General features: G+C 53.6%; 1 protein-coding gene and 1 long non-coding RNA gene across 2 annotated transcripts in view; one reads left to right on the top strand and one right to left on the bottom strand.

The window, feature by feature from the left end:
- Positions 1 to 14,757, bottom strand: part of RTN4RL1 (reticulon 4 receptor like 1) — a 91,417-nt gene that overhangs the window by 75,127 nt on the left and 1,533 nt on the right. The gene's annotated exons all lie outside the window — the stretch shown is intronic.
- LOC101177253 lies at positions 8,668 to 11,649 on the top strand. Its single transcript, XR_179915.2, has 2 exons — positions 8,668 to 9,067; positions 10,131 to 11,649. It is a non-coding gene; the product is annotated as an uncharacterized LOC101177253 (long non-coding RNA).

Below are 14,757 nucleotides of genomic sequence, written 5' to 3'. Positions count from 1 at the left end.
GAGGTCAGGAGTTTTTTTTTTTTTGAGACGGAGTCTTGCTCTGTCGCCCAGGCTGGAGTGCAGTGGTGCGATCTTGGCTCTCTGCAACCTCTGCTTCCCAGGTTCAAGCGGTTCTCCTGCCTCAGCCTCCAGAGTAGCTGGGAATACAGATGCTTACCACCACACCTGGATAATTTTTTTTTTCCGAGATGGAGTCTTGCTCTGTCACCCAGGCTGGAGTGCAGTGGCGTGATCTCGGCTCATTGCAACCTCCGCCTCCTGGGTTCAAGCAATTCTCCTGCCTCAGACTCTCGAGTAGCTGAGATTACAGGCACACACCACCACGCCCAGCTAATTTTTGTATTTTTAGTAGAGATGGGATTCACCATGTTGGCCAAGCTGGTCTCAAACTCCTGACCTCATGATCCGCCCACCTTAGGTTCCCAAAGTGCTGGGATTACAGGCGTAAGCCACCGCACTCAGCCGATGTTTGTACTTTTAGTAGAGACAGGGTTTCTCCGTGTTGACCAGGCTGGTCTTGAACTCCTGACCTCAGGAGAGGCATCTGACCCCTATGTAAAGGGGGATCCCCAGATCAGCCACCTCTCCTCCTGCCCACCGCCATAGCTGTTGCCTTGGTCCCTGAACCCCTGGCCAAGTGGCTGATGGACTTGGGACTGACCGCAAGTTCTGGTACTCTCAAAGGAATCTTAAACCACTCCACAGGCCACAACACAGAATGCCAGCCCTGCCCACAGCCCCAGCCATGGAGACAGCCAGGTACTGTAGCAAGCACACGCCTGACACAGGGCCTTTGCACCTGCTGTTGTTCCTTCTGCCAGGAGAGCCCTCCCCAGGGAGAAGCAGCTCTAATGTCTGCAGTGCCCTCCGTCACTCCGTCACTCCGCTTAGGACCCTCTTCGAATGTCTGTCTATCAGAAAGACTTCCCTGCCAATCTCCCTAAAATAACCGCTCTCTGGTCACCCTCTGTTCTTCAACTATTAATTTTCTTCAAAGCACTTACCCCATCTGATAGAATATAGTTGTTTAGCAGGGCGCGGTGGCTCACACCTATAATCCAAGCACTTTGGGAGGCCGATGTGGGTGGATCACTTGAGGGCAGGAGTTTGAGACCAGCCTGGCCTACATGGTGAAACCCCATCCCTACTAAAAATTAAAAAAAAATAAAAAATAAAAAACTAGCCAGGCATGATGGCCGGCATCTGTAATCCCAACTACTCAGGAGGCTGAGGCACGAGAATCGCTTGAACCCAGGAGACGGAGGTTGCAGTGAGCCAAGATCTTGCCACTGCACTCCAGCCTGGGCTACCAAGCCAGACTCTGTCTCAGTATATATATATAGTTGTTTATTGGGTATTTCTTCACCCCAACTAGAATGTAAGCTCCCAAAAAAACAGGAAACTTGGAATTTATTTATTTATTTATTTATTTATTTATTTAGAGATGGGGTCTTGCTCTGCCACCCAGGCTGGAGTGCAGTGGTGTGATCACAGCTCATTGCAGCCACGGTCTCCTGGGCTCAAGCAATCCTCCCGCCTCAGCCTCCCAGATAGCTGGGACTACAGGCACACACCACCATGCCTGGTTAATTAAAAACAAACAAACAAACAAAAACACTTTGTAGAGATGAGGTCTCACTATGTTTTCCAGGCTGGTCTTGAAATCCTGGGTTCGAGTGATCCTCCCACCTCGGCCTCCCTAAGCGTTGGGATCACAGGTGTGAACCACTGTGCTCAGTGCCTTGGATTTTATTCATCGCTTCGTCCTCAGTGCCAAGCCAGCAGTAGGCAGGCAGTTAATCGTTGTTAAATAAACATTTGTCGGCCGGGCGCGATGGCTCACACCTGTAATCCCAGCACTTTGGGAGGCTGAGGCGGGCGGATCGCCTGAGGTCTGGAGATCGAGACCAGCCTGACCAACATGGAGAAACCCCGTCTCTACTAAAAATACAAAATCGGCCAGGCTTGATGGCGCATGCCTGTAATCCCAGCTACTCCAGAGGCTGAGGCAGGAGAATGGCTTGAACCTGGGAGGCGGAGGTTGCTGTGAGCCGAGATCGCGCCATTGCACTCCAGCCTGGGCAACGAGTGAAACTCCATCTCAAAAAAAAATAGAAATAAAAATAAAAATAAACGTTTTTCAAATGGAGAGAGCCCCTCCATACCCCTCCTGGCTGACAAGATAAAAAGATGGCCGCTCATCCATGGCTAGAGAACTGGTCGGTGATCATGGTCTGTAACATGCTCCGACAGGAGTCGTGACATGGCTGGCTCCGCTGGGCTCTTCCTTCTGGGAAATAAAGCTGGGAAAGCCAGGAATTGGAGGCACTTAGCTGTGGGAGGGGAAGGTGAAAGGCCGTGCTGGAGAGCAAGGGGTGGGTCCGGTCCGTGGCTTTGGATGTGGGGCAAGAGGAGGAGCTGGCGGGGTGGAGGGAGAGGCCAGGAGAGGGACCACGGAGGGCTGTACATTCTGGAGCTACTCCCTTGCCTGGAGGCCTTGGGAGTCCAGGTCACTCATCTCCTTGCAATAATCCCCCATTTCCAATGAGCTCCCATGAATCTCTGCAATCAGAATTGGCCATGGAAGCAGAAATAACCAGCCCATCAGGGGCAGTGGGCCAATTACGGTAAGATGATCATTGCTACAATCTCAAGGCAGCCCCGGGGCTAATTGCGTGTGAGTGGTAAAATGTCCCCTTTGGCTGGTGCATTCTCTTGAGCGTAGCCCAAGAAGTTCCTGAGCCTCTTTCCCTCGCCCCTTGCTTGCTTGGGGATATTGTTTTTAAACCGCAGTCCTGAGCAACACCCCTGGAGCCCTCCCTGGGAGGGGAGGAAGCAGTTCAAAGTAACGCGTCAATTTCACAGATGGGAGCGAAGACAAAAGAGGCAGAGTCTTCTCATCCCAGGCACCACCTGAGCTCAGCTTCCTCTGGCAATTTTATCATGTTTGGTCCGGCCTCTTTTAAACATTTCAGATCTCTGAAGCCCAGAGAGTGTCCACGAGAGGTTTCCATTTGCTACGGAGTCGATAGTGCAAATTTTGTTCCAAACAAATCTGCCAAGTACAACCCTAAACTTTTCCAAGCGAGAGGTTATTTATTTTCCCAACACAGCGCCTGCTCTGCTGGGCATCCTCTGTGGTTCAGAAGGCCAGTCTTTCCGTGCCTGCTGGCTTCCTGGGGCCACGAGGAACACAGCTGGGCTGGGGTGAGGCGGCCCTAGGGCCCTGCCCAAGCTATTTAGCCCCTTGGAGCCTCGGTATCCTCATCTGTAACTTGGGACTAATGAGACGTGCGTTTTCTGCTTTTAATGAGGCATTGCACAGGGAAAAGTGCGTGGTAGGACTCTTTTCTACATCCTCCTCACTAAAAATTCCCCATTTCCTCCTGGTTCCTGGTACTGTTTCTATTTTTTTCTTTCTCTTTTTCTCCCTCTCTCTCTCTGTTTTTTTTTAAGCCCTAGATCATGATTTAATTTTTCTTATGGTTACAGAACAATATAAATATTAGGTTTTGGTACTAAGTTTCTTGTCCAATCTATGTACAATCATTCAATCAACATTTATTAGCCAATCAACGCAAGTTTACTGATCCAGCACTTTTTACCTAATGTCACTACGTGCTATGTTCTTCTTCTTTTTTTTTTTTTTTTTTTTTTTGAGACAGAGTCTGGCTCTGTCCCCCACCCAGGCTGGAGTGCAGTGGCACCATCTTAGCTCACTGCAAGCTCCGCCTCCCGGGTTCACGCCATTCTCCTGCCTCAGCCTCCTGAGTAGCTGGGACTACAGGCGCCCGCCACCACGCCCTGCTAATTTTTTTGTATTTTTAGTAGAGACAGGGTTTCATTATGTTGGCCAGGATGGTCTCAAACTCCTGACCTCGTGATCCGCCCACCTCGGCCTCCCAAAGTGCTAGGATTACAGGCTTGAGCTACTGCGCCCGGCCTTCTTTTTTTTTTTTTTTTTTTTTTTTTTTCTGAGATGGAGTCTCGCTCTGTCACCCAGGCTGGAGTGAAGTGGCACGACCTCGGCTCACCGCAACCTCCACCTCCTGTGTTCAAGAAATTCTCCTGCCTCAGCCTCCCAAGTAGCTGGAATTATAGGCACCCGCCACCATGCCCGGCTAAATTTTGTATTTTTAGTACAGACAGGATTTCATCATGTTGACCAGGCTAGTCTCGAACTCGTGACCTCAGGTGATCCGCCCTCCTCAGCCTCCCAAAGTGCTGGGATTACAGGTGTGAGCCACTGCGCCCATCCTGCTATGTTCTATTTTGTGCAGGATACTGTTTTAGTGGGGTCCTGATAGGAAAGAGCATTTTCGGATTGAGTCATTTGATGAATAAAGAAGAAGAGAGAAGTGAGGGGGACAGGGAAGCCCTAAGAGATAATGTCATAACCACCCCCAACATATACAGACCCCCAGGACTGAGTGAGGGGGAGCTGTTACTGAACTCAGAGGTAGAAAGAGCTGCCAGGAGGGCTAGTGGCAGGGGCTGTGTAGCAGATACTGCAAGGGCCTGCCCACAGCCCTTGCTTTGACCATTTCGGCACACCAGCCTGACTTCCAGCTGCCAAGACTTGCATTTCTTTGCCTCAGGGCTTTCTCTAGCAGCGGAGCTGGCTTTGCTCACCTACAGAGCAGGCCAAATGTGCTGGGAATGAATACCACCACAGGAACAAGACTCAGCCAGTGACCGGTGGGCGCTGGAACATAAATACCCCAGCTCCCTCACCCTGGAACATAAATACCCCAGCTCCCTCACCCTGGAACATAAATACCCCAGCTCCCTCACCCTGGAACATAAATACCCCAGCTCCCTCACCCTTGGGGTTTGATAACTTTGAGGTGCGGGTTCTAGACTGCATCCCAAAGCTGTGCAGCAGGGTTAAGCTCTGGTACCCACAGTGGTAACTACCTGACCCAGTGAGTCCCTGATTGGCTTCTCCTCTTCTCTGTTTCACCCTCCCACTCACTTCCTGGCATTTCCTTGGATCATTTCCCAAATAAACTACTTGCTTGAATTTTTGAAACTCAGGCTGTGCTTCTGGGAAAATCTTTGGGTAACCTTTTGGGAGGGACACCCAGTGCCCACGGGGACTCACCCTTGGCCAACCCAGCTGGAAGTGGGAGGGTGTGGAAGCCCACTGTTGAACTTGGACAGGCCAACCCTGGAGGACAGACAGCAGCATGAGGGATCTGGAGGGGCACAGGGTGGAGAAGTTCCAGTCTCCTCATGGAACTCACCATCCGGCGGGGAAGACAGATCATGTAAAAGTATTACCATCACAACAAGGCAGGCTGAGTACCATGACAGGGACGTGCAGAGCCCCACAGAGCTCTCAGGATCCCCTACTCTCCCCATTCAAGGCGTGGAGGGACCTTCCCCAGAAGATGTGTGTAAGTTGAGACCTGAGGATGGGAGTGCAGGGGAAGCAGCCACGGAGTGTTCTAGGCAGAATGAGCTGCTTGAGCAAATCCTTCGAGACAAAAGAACATGATTCAGGCTGGGCGAGGTGGCTCATGACTGTAATCCCAGCGCTTTGGGAGGCCGAAGCAGGCAGATCACCTGAGGTCGGGAGTTCGAGACCAGCCTGGCCAACATGGCAAAACCTTGTCTCTACTAAAAATACAAAAATTAGCCAGGTGTGGTGGTGTTCACCTGTAATCCCAGCTACTCGGGAGGCTGAGACAGGAGAATCGCTTGAATCTGGGAGACAGAGGTTGCAGTGAGCTGAGATTGCACCACCGCACTGCAGCCTGGACGACAGGGCAAGACTCCAACTCAAAGGAAAAAAAAAAAAGAACATGATTCAGTTGAATCCAAAGAAGTTCAGTGGACCTGGAGCTCAGAGTTCAAAGCAGTGGGGAGGAAGAAGGCCAGAGCTGTGGTGGGGCCAGGGGGAAGGATGTGGCAGGCCATTCCCTGATGAGAAAGGGAATCGCTGAGGGGTTCTAAGAAGAGAGAGACAAGAGCACAGGGCACTGTGGAATCTGGCCACTGTGTAAGGCCTGGTTTCAGCAAAGGCAAGACAGGAGGCTGCTGGGAGGGTCAGGAGACGATGGTGACCTGGGCTCGGGTGGAGGCAGAGCAGGCAGCGGCGGAGGAAGTGCGAAGGGTGTCATGGGAGAAGGGCAGGGCTTCGCGAGGGATGGAGGGTGTGGGGAGGGCAGGGGTCAGCTCTTGGGCTGGGGGTGGCTGGAGAGCAATGGTGTCAGATGCCATGAAGGGGAAATTGAGGAAGAGGCAATTTCAGACACGCCAGGTTTGAGAGGCCTGTGAGGCCACCAGTGAAGGCACTGGAGGTCGGTGGGCAGGTGGCTCTGGACATTAGAGGCTGGAGATGGGATATCAGGGGAGTCAGCCAATGGCCGGCCACTGCAGCCACGGCCGTGCTGAAAGCCCCCAGAGCCAAGCATGGCGCTGCGTGGGGAGATGTCACATTGGAGAGGTGGCAAGAGTAGGGAAGCTGGCCAAGATGGCCGAGAGGGGCAGCCGCAGAACCGCGGAGGCTGCCATCAGGGAAGCCGGAGAAGCAGGACGGCCAACAGGGCCGATGCCCCAGAGGTCAAGGAGATAAGGAAAAGGTCCGTCGGGTTTAGCATCAAGCCAGAGCAGTGACCGTGGATGCCGGGGGAAAAGCAGGGTCTGGCTTGAGGAGTGAGAGGTGAGAATAAGGAGACTCCAAGTGTGGACAACCCTTCCTCGATCCGAGCGGAGAGAGCTGAGCGGCCGCAAGGGGTCCGAAAGGAGGGGATGCAGCATCCCACCAGCCGCAGGTGACAGAACTCAAACCCCTCGCCCTGTGGACAGCGGACAGTCCTCCTTGTTAAGACACAATGCTCAGCACACCCAGCGGCTTCCTATGTCCTGCTAGGAGGGACCACAGGGGACTCCAGAGCCTCCAAGCTGGAGGGGCGGCCAGGGTGGCACCAAGGCCAAGGGAGGAAGCCCTTCCCCCTGGCTCTGGCTCTGATCATGGCCCCCCTGCCTTGGGCTCTGACATTAGGTACCATTTGAAGAAACTCCTGCTGTTGAAAAACTTTTGAAGGCCGGGCACGGTGGCTCACGCCTGTAATCCCGGCACTTTGGGAGGCCGAGTTGGGAGGATCACCTGAGGTTAGGAGTTTGAGACCAGCCTGGCCAACATAGTGAAATCCCGTTTCTACTAAAAATACAAAAATTAGCCAGTTGTGGTGGCGGGTGCCTGTAATCCCAGCTACTTGGGAGGCTGAGGCAGGAGAATCACTTGAACCCGGGAGACGGAAGTTGCAGCGAGCCAAGATCACACCACTGCACTCCAGCCCGGGTGACACAGCGAGAATCTGTCTCAAAGACAAAAACAAAAAACAAAAAAAGTTTGAAAGGCCACTGATCTAGTCATATTACATATGGGTAAACTGAGGTCCAGAGACGAGGAGACATGTCTGGGGTTCTACTAAGTCCGCCCCAGAGCTGACCAAACACAGCCCCGGGGTGCCAGCTTCGGTGGTCTTTCCACAGCCCCACAGTTCCTGGAAAGGAAAGGACCGTGGCAACGCCAAAGCCAGGGTTGCCACAGGGCTGCGGTGAGAGGCGGGGTCTGGCAGCGTGTGATGAGAGACAGAGAGACGCAGCGTGTGGCGTGCGGCACATGCCAGTGACAGGCGGCAGCAGGCGGGCAGGCGGGCGGGCAGGCAGGCAGGCAGGCAGGCGAGCGGCCGGGCTGCAGCGCCAGAGCATAGCCATTGTCCCCAGCGTTCAGCCTGCCCAGGTGCCCCACGCTGGCCATCAAGTGACCTCCCTCGGCCCTGCCTCCCCTGAGGCTGGCCGGCTGTAGACCCCAGGCCCACCTCCACACGTGCTCCTTCCTTCTCACAGCTTGCTCAGACAAGCCCATGAATAGAACATTAAAGGCAAAACCTTCTAAAAGAAAAAGCAGCTCCCTGGTAGGAGTCGCCCCACTAAATGTCAAATGCAGAGCACGGCTTCTTGCCTTGCATGCTTCTCACTAATGGAGGCACCTTAGCCTCCATATCCCCATCATGCTATTGCCCTATAAATAAATCATGGTCAGAGAATGCCGATTTCCCCCCTAGGGCCTCATGAATCTCTCAACATAAGCATATGTAAAGGCCCCCTTCACTATGTGCTGGCTCTGGTGCCCAGAAACAGATAGCAAACCCTGCGAGGATGATTTTGGAGGCAGAAGCAAACTTTCTACCACCTCAGTGGGCTGAAAGTTGGGAGCCCAGCTTTTGTCCTGACTTGGGAAAGACCCTTGCTCACGTAGTTGTCGCCATGATGCCACTACCCTCCGGAATCAACTCAGTAAGCTGCCAAGCAGCCCATCGCTGGGGGCTGCAGTGGTCTGTCCCCTGGCAGACATGTTACGAGTCGTGCCCACCCACCCCCTGTGAGGGCGAGCCACACACCCACTCAGCAAGTGTTGTTCCTGACATGTGGCACACACAACGCTGGCCCGCCCACTCCTGGGAGCCCCTGCCCCCACTGAGTGGCTCGCCAGCGTGCCACGGTGCCAAGCCCTGCTAGTGGACCGATGGTGTGGGTGCCAGCAGAGGCTCTGGTGCACTAGCGGGTCCTGCTCTGCAACAGTGACCTCTAGCACACACACTCCAGGGAGCCTGTTGCGTGCTTTGCCAGGTGTGTTTCTGTACACACACACACACACACACTGTGGTGCCAACTCTTTTGCTGTGCCAGCACAGAGGCCTCCAGAGCAACTCTCCTGAATCAGATAGCAGGGGCTGTTTGCGGTTTCGTTTCCACGCTTCGCTGACTGGTTAGACAGTGATCACAGGTTCGGAAGCACGCGCCTCACCACAGCGGAGGAGGCCCCCACTCTGAAGCGGGATTCCACACTCCTGCACCCTAAGATCAGCTAGACTCTCTGCCTTGTTTCATCTTCTTTCTTTTCCTAAAGAATCACAGGGAGAATTGACCTCTCTGGGACTCAACAGTGGGCTGGAAGGGGACAGAAGAAGCCCTTTCTGGAGGACAGCTGAACCCTGCAGCTGCCATCCTGCCTGGCAGGCTAGGGCTGGGCTGTGGGAAGGCCCCCCAGGAGGTAGACAGCATTACAAGGCAAGAGGGGCAGGTATAGGTGGAGGAGCCAGTGTGTTCCAGGGCTGTGCTAGCAAGTCCATCAGGTCACCCTGGAAGGGAAGCCAGGGAGAGCAAACCATGCGGAGGGCTGAGACCCCAAGCAGAGCACAGCCCCCCAATAATCCATGGCCCTCGGCCTTCCTCAGAGGCACGAAAGCAGGCAGGAGGGTTCCTGGCCCACTGTCCCATCTCTGTCCCCAAGGAAGAAACCAGGGCAGGAGACAGAGGTGAGGACTGTGTCTTCCAGATACCGGGGAGAGGGAGTAGCAGAGGACAAATGAAACAGCAGCTCAGGCCCCAGGAGTCCCAGATCCCAGCCAGAGAGGCTCCTGAGTAACCACAGAGGGGAGTGCATGGGAACCCCAGAAAGCTCTGTGAGAAGCCAGAAATGAATCAGCAGTGCCAGCGCCCCACAAAACAAATGTCAGAGAAATCAAGACAGATGGGCACGTGAGACAGTGGAGCACAAAGGTCCAGAGAGCAAGGGAGAGGGTGGGCTTGACAGACAGAGCGGGGGCTGCATCCTGACTCAGCAGTGTGCCGGCTGGGTGGCCCAGGGAAAGGGACTCCAGCTAGCTATGCCTCAGTTTCTTCATCTGACACGGAGGAATGAGCACAGACAGATCATGCAGAGGTGGCATGAGTTAAGGCGTGGAGCACACTCAGTGAGGCTGTAAAAAGTGCTCAGTCCACACAAGCGGCTATTGGCAGCATGTGGACAGGGACGGGCAGGTGGGGAAGAGCAGGTTATTGCCTGCTGCCTGTTTCCAGCTAGCATCCATATCTCCTCCCAGCAGGCTTGGCTGCGCATGCTCTGTGAAGCCCAAGGTGGCTGGGACTCATTCTAGTGATGGACACCAACTCAGTGGGCTCCTCTCAACCCAGTTCCTCAACCTCCCCGGGGGCCCCTGCTCCTGCAGCCCTAGCCTTGGAGCTGATGGTTCCCTCAGTCTTCTCCAGGCCTTGGGGGGCCCCTCACGCTGGGGTCCCTTCCCAACTCCTCTCTCTGTCTCACTTCTGCCCAGGGAGGTCCGGCCACTGCACCCCGAGGAAAGGGCTGCTTCCGGCACTCTGCGTGGAGGTCCTGGCTTCTGCCGTCCCTGGAGGCTCCGTTCCCGTTTCGCCAGCTATTTTGCTGCCTCGGCCATCTGTTCCCTCCCTGTCATCTCCTCTCTGCTTTAACCTTAACCACTACTTCACTGCAGATGGCACCAGGCAGTTCCGCTCTCGACATCCTTCACGACGCCTGGCCCTCCTTCTCATCTCCAGCGAGTGAACCGCTCTGCCCTTTTTAAAGCCTCATCCCAAAGACATGGCCAGAGCTTGGACTTGGATTCACCCCACACAACTCCCCCTCCTTGATGCTTTCAACTCCACCACTGGCCAGGGGCAAACACCTACCCCTTCCCCTGCCTTTTCCTCCTGAGACTTCTTCTTCTCAAACTTGGCCAAGAACCTCTCCTGGCACGGAGTGCGTGTCTGCTCCGGGTCTCTACCTGGTCTCCATCAACAGAGCCATGTAACTGCCCAGAGGGCTCCGGGTCGGCAAGCTGAGGCGGAGGCCAGAAACTCTGAAGTTCACTCCTACTGTGGGGGAACGAGGGCTCGTGCTGGGAGTTTGGGTCATGAACAGTTTCCCTGTAGACAATGGACCTGAACACTCCGCAGTAAGGGACCGTTTCCGTGCTGGCATGGTGGGAACCGAACCAAAACACATTTTCTATGTTGTCTGAGCTTACAGGGAACATCGCTCTGCTGTCCTTGCTGTTATTCTGGCTACTGGTGAGGAAATGCATGCATAGGCTTTACTTAGCAACTCGCTCTGCCTCTCCTCCCTGTCAGGGTGCTCCCCCAGAATCTCTCCTCTTGGCTGCTTTTTTCTGGCATAAGGACCCGGAGCTTTGAGGAGCGCAGCAGCCCTGAAGCTCCTAAGGAGAGAAGCTGTTTTGGTGAGATTGGTTCCACCAGGCTACATGCCTTGACTGGGACAGAAATGGGCTGGGAAGACCAAAATTTGACTTCTGCACCTGGATTTGGGCTAAAAAGTCTCACAGCTCAGCCTCCTTGATAAGGGCTCTTGTATCTTCCCCTCTATACTTCCTCTGCAGCAGAAAAGAGTATCTTGGCCGTGCAGGGAACACTCTTCTCTCACCCTCGCTACTGGGGCAAAGGGCAGCTATATTACTAATAGCTCCAAGTCTTGGTCGCCCCCAGAGAGAGGCAGAGATGTAGCCTGCCCACATCTGGCCACATGAAGACTCTCCAAACACCTAGAGGAGCTCTGGATTCAAGTGAAGCAACCATCTGATGCCACCACGGTCCCTCCTTTCCTTTGCCTTCCCTTCTTCCCACAAAAGAGAAGCCCAAATCCGCCACCAGACCAGCCCATCTGCCCATGGAAACCAACGGAACCAAATGTATCGTACTGGGGTTGCAGGCCTTAATCTAGCTCTTGCTGAATTATTCAGGGATGGCATTAACTTATAAATGAGTGTGTTTGACTGATTTTGTGGTTGATGTACAGATAAATTCTAATGAAACACAGTTACAAGATTTTAAATTATTAATTAGATTGCCACTTAACAAAGCCTATTTGGCACTCTATTTTCTTGCTTAACAAGACAAAAACTTTAAGGAAAGGTTCTGTATTAGCCCAGAGGCTCTTGATTTGCATTCTGTTTTTATAGCTCTACACATGAAAACCACTGGTCCCGACCTTAAGTAGGCCACTTCTGGCAAAGCAAACCCCCCAGTGGGCCGCCCTTCCTTCCTGGATGTTGCCGGGTGGCTTGGGGACTCGCTTGCCCTGCTGCCTCTCACCTCTTAACCAGAGGCTTGCTTTTAATATCCCTGGTTTTGCTGGCTAGGCCACGAGATGGAGAAGCAGGGAGGGCAGCTGCTGAAGCCTTCAGCTACCAGCACTGTCAGCAGCTTGGTCCCACTGGGGTTGTTCTAGTTCACAGAGGTGGGGCTGTGGCCAGTAGAGTCCTTTCATTAAGAGATGCAAGGCAGTCCCCTCAGTCCTCCCAAAATGTCGTACCAGGGGACAGCTTTACTAGGACAACCAGGAATCAGAGAGATGATCCTTATGGCCCAACGTCTGTTCCCGCCTTCCTCCTCCTCTGGGGCTTCATACCACTGGACCCCTCACTGCACAGGGCACCCCATTATCAAGACCATGAGCCCTGCCCTTTGCAGAAAGATGAGGGGTTTTTTCTCTTCCCTCCTCCCCACAGGATCTAGGGAGGGCTACTCTTTCTTCATCTTTCAAACCCTTTTCAGAATCATAATTAAATTATTACACTCCCTCAGGTCCAGGACCCCACATAGGGCTCTGCATGTTATAGGCAAGAAAACCACAAGAACTATTTAAACACATCCTATACCTTTTTTTTTTTTTTTTTTTTTTTGAGATGGAGTCTCACATCTTCTCCTGGGCTGGAGTGCAGTGGTGCGATCTTGGCTCACTGCAACCTCTGCCTCCCGGGTTCAAGCAATTCTCCTGCCTCAACTTCCCAAGGAGCTGGGATTACAGGCATGAGCCAGCACGCCCGGCTAATTTTTGTATTTTTAGTAGAGATGGCGTTTCACCATGTTGGCCAGGCTGGTCTCGAACTCCTGACCTCAGGTGATCCTCCCAACTCGGCCTCCCAAAGTGCTGGGATTACAGGTGTGAGCCACCGTGCCCAGCTTTTTTTTTTTTTTTTTTTTTTAAATAGGGTCTGGCTTTGTCCCCCAGGCTGGAGGGCAGTAGCACAATCTCAGCCCACTGCAGCCCCCACCTCTCAGACTCAAGTGAACCTCCCACCTCAGCCTCCCAAGTAGCTGGGACTACCAGTGTACGCCACTGCAAATTTTTTAAAATTTTGGCCAGGTGCAGTGACTCACACCCGTAATCCCAGCACTTTGGGAGGCCGAGGTGGGCGGATCACTTGAGACCAGGAGTTTGAGACCAGCCTGGCCAACATGGCAAAACCCTGTCTCTACTAAAAATACAGAAAATGAGTCAAGTGTGGTGGCGTGCACCTGTAGTCCTAGCTACTTGGGAGGCTGAGGCAGGAGAATTGCTTGAATCTGGGAGGCAGAGGTTGCAGTTAGCTGAGATTGCACCACTGCACTCCAGCCTGGGCAACAGAGTGGAACTCTGTCTCAAAAAAAAAAAATTTTTTTTTTTGTAGAGATGGAGTCCCACTCTGTTGCCCAAGCTGGCCTCGAACTCCTGGTCTCAAGTGATCCTCCTACCTCGGCCTCTCAAAATGCTGGGATTACAGCCGTGAGCCACCGCACCTGGCCTCCTATATCATTTTTGCTTGGAGACTTTGGGAACAATTCTAGAAGCAGACACTTCAATGGCCACCTCCCTGGGAATTAGCCTCGGGCATGCTTTTGGCTTTAGGCGCCTACCTAGAATCCATACAGAGAATCTGAGTGTCCTATACAGGTGTGCAGAAGAAACAAATCCAAAAGATCAGGATCTGGGGCCAAGAGGGAAAACTGCCTGCCCAGGAAAGAACCAACAGAAGTCACCTGTCCACACAGTGTCCTAGGGGTGGCCTCCAGGTTACCCAGGCTGAGCTCAGCCCAGTGAAGGGCTTCTCTGCTCTGCTTCCTTTGGGCCAATCCAGGTGGAAACCTATGGGTGGAACCTCTCCAGCCAACCAAGCTGTGCAGGAAGGAAAAAACAGCCCGAGTGGCAAACACACGTGACTGCTAAGCCTCCAGTGGCCACCTCTTGTGCAGGGTAAGGATCCTACCCCCGGGGAGCGGCCCCCACAATGCACTGGGCTCATCCACAGCTGGGCCTCTGGCTAGCCAGGGTGGGAGAGAAAGGCTCTTGGAGGCTGCTGGAGCCTCCCTGGGCACCTAAACCATATAAATAAAGTGCGTAGGCTGCTTGGTGGCTCATTTTTAACTATAAACTGCCAAAAGACAAAAGACCAAAAGGGAAATGAGATGTCAGTTTCTCTCCATTATCCCTATCACAAACCTACAGCCCAGACATGGCGGCTTCTTAGAACTGTCTGGGAAGCTTTCTCGACTAGGGCGAGTTCGCATGCTCTAGACCCAAGTTTCTCAGACCCGGGCTTGTGCTCAGCTCTGTAAAAAGCATCTTCTGTGTGCAACGACACTTTAGCCAGCACTGCTCGATTGCCGAAAGGCCTTTTTGTCCGTTTTTGCAGCGAAAAGGAGGACGTGGGGTGTGTCTGCGAAGTGGTTTCTCCAACTAGCCCCAGAGACTCTTCCATACCACAACGAGGGCAGCCAGCGTTTCTCCCTGAACTGCACCGACCCACGTGGAGGGCACAAGTCACGCACAAGTTTGTGACTATTCCAAGACGACGGGGCAACTCAGCTTCCTCGGTCGGCCCAAGCTAGGACCACCACGCGGCCTTAACTGCCCCACCAAAGGCGTGGTTCCTCCACCCACCTGTCTGACCTGCTTATATCTTGGTCTTCACCATCAACTCCACGTCTGCTTCTCTCCGCCCATCTTAGGGCTTCGCTTCCCCCCACCTCCACCCCCTCCGCCCCCTCCCCGTGCGCGTTTTCTCCTTCCCCATCCTGCTGTGAGGTCAGAATCCTGTGCTTACGACACCTCGGTCTGTTGCCATGGAAACAGGGGCGGATTAAGGCTGGAGCGCGGAGCGCAGG

Source organism: Nomascus leucogenys, chromosome 19 (genome assembly GCF_006542625.1).
Source record: "Nomascus leucogenys isolate Asia chromosome 19, Asia_NLE_v1, whole genome shotgun sequence".
Lineage (NCBI taxonomy): Eukaryota > Metazoa > Chordata > Mammalia > Primates > Hylobatidae > Nomascus > Nomascus leucogenys.
This window is presented reverse-complemented; position numbering and strand designations above follow the sequence as displayed.